We start from the raw sequence: 5,000 nt of genomic DNA on the forward strand, positions 1-5,000 counted from the left end.
AGAGAGAGAGAGAGAGAGAGAGAGAGAGAGAGAGAGAGAGTTATGACACTAAAAACAAGCAAAACTAGGCGTTAAATGAAAAAAAAAAGGGGAAAAAATAATAGGTTAAGCAAGGAAAAAAAATATATAGACTTGAAGAAAGATAAAAAAAAGTGGAGGAAAAACTGAAGGAAAAAACGAAGGAAAAAAAGGACAGGAATAAGTGTCAACGGAAATGACGAAAACGCTCTCTCTCTCTCTCTCTCTCTCTCTCTCTCTCTCTCTCTCTCTCTCTCTCTCTCTCTCTCTCTCTCACATGAACTCTGCATTTCAAAACACACACACACACACACACACACACACACACACACACACACACACACACACACACACACACACACACACACACACACACACACACACACACATTTCCCCTCCATCAACGTTGTATAAGTCTTGTTTTTTTTTAATCTCTTTCTTTCTTTTTGTCTCTATCTCTGTCTCTCCTGTTCTTGTCCTCTGTTTCTTTCTCTTTCCCATCACCCACTGACACACACACACACACACACACACACACACACACACACACACACACACACACACACACACACACACACACACACACACATTTCCCCTCCATCAACGTTGTATAAGTCTTGTTTTTTTTAATCTCTTTCTTTCTTTTTGTCTCTATCTCTGTCTCTCCTGTTCTTGTCCTCTGTTTCTTTCTCTTCCCCACCCACCCACTGACACACACACACACACACACACACACACACACACACACACACACACACACACACACACACACACACACACACACACACACATACACACACGATTTGACTTACCTTTAGGATTAATGTCAAGTATTTCCCCACCCCCAATGTACATTTTCAGTTTGTTGACTGCCTAAAGAATAAACCGTTTATTATTATTATTATTATTATTATTATTATTATTACACATGGCTATTGGCTACACTTTGTTTCCCAGTGACCTCAGTGGCTTGTATACGAGGTCGAGACGAGGCCAGAGCATTTATCCTTAGACCCTGACTGGAGGTGAGGGAAACCAGGGCTGGAGGGGGCTGGGAAGGCCTGGAAGGGAGCTGAGATGGGATGGTGAGGCTGGGAATTGCTGGAGGGGGCTGGGAATTGCTGGAGGGGGCTGGGAAGGGCTGGAAGGTCTGGAAGGGAGCTGAGAAGGTCTGAAAGAGGACTGGTAATGGTTGGCGGGGCTGGGATGGGCTGAAGGGGGGCAGGAAAATGCTGAAGGGGGACTGTTAAGGGCTGGAAGGCGGCTGATAAGGGCTGGAGGGCGCTGAGAAGTCTGTAAATGGGCTGGTAAGTACTGGAGGGGGCTGGGAAGGTCTGGATGGGGCTGATCATGGCTGGAGGGGGCTGAGAAGGGGACTAGGCGCCATTTCTTTAGGTATTGTGACTTTTAAAGGAACTATTTTTTAAAGCGCCATATTTCGAGCCATTTAAAAGAAAAAAAAACGTCCTTGTTTTGTTTTTTTTTCATTTTTTTCTGAATCTGATGGTGTTTTATATGTTTTTTTTTATTTTTTTATATATATACCTGAAAGAGCTACTTATTTATTTATTTTTTTCAATCTTCATATTTCGTGCCATTTTCCCCCCATTTATTTATTTATTTATTTATTTTTTGTATTTATATGTTCTTCGTTTACTTTTTCTTTTTCTTTTTTCGTATCGTGAAGGCTTTTTAAAGGAGGTATTTTATTTGATTTATTATTATTATTTTTTTTAAAGCTTCGTATTTCGTGCCGTCTCAGAAAACATGCGGGTGTTCTGCAAGGCGTTTTTCTGTATCCTTTTGGCGATGGCGGGGGAAGACTTGCGGCGCCCTTGAAGAGAGACGGGCCGCTGCTCACAGAGGTCAAGCGTCTTTTGGATTCGAAGCTCTTACCACCCAGAAGAGGAGGAAGAGGAGGAGGAGGAGGAGGAGGAGGAGGAGGAGGAGAAAAGGACAGAGAGTGGAGAGACAGTTACAAGAGTGCCTGGTTCGGAGAGAGAGAGAGAGAGAGAGAGAGAGAGAGAGAGAGAGAGAGAGAGAGAGAGAGAGAGAGAGAGAGTATATCAATCATAATGACTGTATTTTGATGACCGTTTTTTTTTTTTTTTTTTTTTTTTTTTTTAGAGAGAGAGAGAGAGAGAGAGAGAGAGAGAGAGAGAGAGAGAGCAGGTGGCAGTGACATCATGTCTTTCCTATACATTACACAGCGTGACCTTTCATTTCCCCTCTTACTCTCTCTCTCTCTCTCTCTCTCTCTCTCTCTCCCTCTCCCTTTCCCTCTCCCTCTCCCTCATTGCTCTTTCGAAAGGGGGAAGGAAGAGGAGGGAAGGGGAAGACATGTTAAGTGCAATGTAAATTCTCTCTCTCTCTCTCTCTCTCTCTCTCTCTCTCTCTCTCTCTCTCTCTCTCTCTCTCTCTCTCTCTCTCTCTCTCTCTCTCTCTCTCTCTCTCTCTCTCTCTGTGTGTGTGTGTCCGGAAATGAAAGGTTTGTAAAATTTTGTGCATTTTCTTTGTGTTTTTAAAGTTTGCCTTCCGATGTTTTGTTGCTGGTAGCTTTTGTTTTTCTTAGGCTACTTGTTGTTGTTGTTGTTGTTGTTGTTGTTGTTGTTGTTGTTGTTGTTGTTGTTGTTGTTGTAAGGGAAAGACTCCGCCGCCACGTTTGGTTTGCGTCAAGAGTTTGGTAATTAAGATAAAAAGTTTCTCGCGTGTTTGGAAAGTAAAGGTGTGTGTGTGTGTGTGTGTGTGTGTGTGTGTGTGTGTGTGTGTGTTAGGAAAATGGTGAGGGAAAGTGTTTTAGTTGTGGGGGGGACACACACACACACACACACACACACACACACACACACACACACACACACTTACTACTAATAAGAGTAAGTGTGTGTGAATGTTAACGTTTTAATTAATGAACGATGCCAAATGTTTGCTGTGTAATGAATTGTGGTGAAAATTAATGATCAAATAAATAATTCAGAAAAAAAAGAGAAAAAAAAATTTCTATATATATATTTAGGCCCAGATTTCAAACTAGCCCCCTGCGGCAGCCATCTTTTTTTTTTTTTTTTCTTTTACTGAATTATTAATGAACGGAATGTCACGGTAATTATTATAAGTTTCGTATTGTTTGTGCCTTATGTCTCTTTTGTACGGTGCCTTGTGAGCGAAACTTTGTGGGAATTTTTACAATGAGTTTGTTGCGTTACCTGTCACTTCCCTTATGAACGAAATATTGTGGTAATTTTCATATATCTTAATTGTTACTTCCCTTAAGGAAATATTGTGGTAAATGTAAAAATTTCTACTATATGAACGAAATATTATGGTAATTTTCATACATCGTATCTGTTACTTCCCTAATGAACGAAATATTGTGGTAATTGTCATATATTTTGCTGTATGAGCGAAATATTGTGGTAATTGTCACATATCTTACCTTTTGGACGAAATATTATGGTAATTGTCGTATATTCTACCTTATGAGCGAAATATTATGGTAATTTTCATATATTTTACCTTATGAACGAAATTTTTTGGTAAAGTCATATTTTTACCCCTATTACTTACCCTATGAACGAAACTTTACGGTAATTTTCATATATTTGTATTATTAGCACCTCTCGTCTACCTAATGAACGAAACATTGTGGTAACAGTCACAGGATGCATAACGTTACCAATTACTTACCTTATGAACGAAGCATTATGGAAATTTTCATAGTTTGCGTATTGTTACCTATCCTATCTTCCTTATGAACGAAATATTATGGAAATATTCGTTCTTATTCGTGATTTAGGCGTAGAAGTAATAATTAGACGTGTGTGTGTGTGTGTGTGTGTGTGTGTGTGTGTGTTTGTTTGTTTGTTTGTTTGTTTGTTTGTTTGTTTGTTTGCTAATTTACCTGTCTGTCTGTCTGTCTGTCTGTCTGTCTCAGTTTATTTAATTTTCCTTTTTTTCGTCTTTGCTTCTCTCTCTCTCTCTCTCTCTCTCTCTCTCTCTCTCTCTCTCTCTCTCTCTCTCTCTCTCTCTCTCTCTCTCTCTCTCTCGTTTGTGTGTGTGTGTGTTGCAATATAACAGTGAGAATTTTTGGGGCGAGTAAGTTCACTATTGGAATTAATTTGGTTTTATAGTAATTTTCAACGTTTTTTTTTTTTAATGGCGTGTGTGTGTGTGTGTGTGTGTGTGTGTGTGTGTGTGTGTGTGGCTCTTAACGTGACAATAATTCGCGTAGTTTCAGTAATTATAAACATTTTAATTTCGCTTCCTCTCCTCCTCCTCCTCCTCCTCCTCCTCCTCCTCCTCCTCCTCCTCCTCCTCCTCCTCCTTTGCTGTAATAAGGAAATTATTCATGCTTTTCCCTCAATTTTCCTCTTCTTTATCTCTTCCTCAGTTATATCTTTGGTGTGTGTTGAAGGAAAATTTTTTGTTTATTTCTATTTTGCATTTAAAGTTTCCAAAAAGTTTCCCCAAGTTTGTTTATTTGAGAGAGAGAGAGAGAGAGAGAGAGAGAGAGAGAGAGAGAGAGAGAGAGAGAGAGAAATGTTTAGAAATGGTAAATCTTCCTCCTCCTCCTCCTCCTCCTCCTCCTCCTCCTCCTCCTCCATGATAGAGAAGTTTGCCTCACCGTCTCCAATTCTCACCTCTCTCTCTCTCTCTCTCTCTCTCTCTCTCTCTCTCTCTCTCTCTCTCTCTCTCTCTCTCTCTCTCTCTCTCTCTCACTTTCTCTAACTTTTTTTCTTTATCGGTTTCCTCTGAAAATATCAAATTCTGAATTCTCTTTGTGTGTGTGTGTGTGTGTGTGTGTGTGTGTGTGTGTGTGTGTGTGTGTGTGTGTGTGTGTGTGTGTGTGTGTCTCCCTGCATGTATCGCTTAACACACACACACACACACTCTCTCTCTCTCTCTCTCTCTCTCTCTCTCTCTCTCTCTCTCTCTCTCTCTCTCTCTCTCTTTCAATTTTCCTTCCATTTTTCCCTCTCTTT

The sequence above is a fragment of the Scylla paramamosain genome, chromosome 4, assembly GCF_035594125.1.
Source record: "Scylla paramamosain isolate STU-SP2022 chromosome 4, ASM3559412v1, whole genome shotgun sequence".
NCBI classification, from domain to species: Eukaryota; Metazoa; Arthropoda; class Malacostraca; order Decapoda; family Portunidae; genus Scylla; species Scylla paramamosain.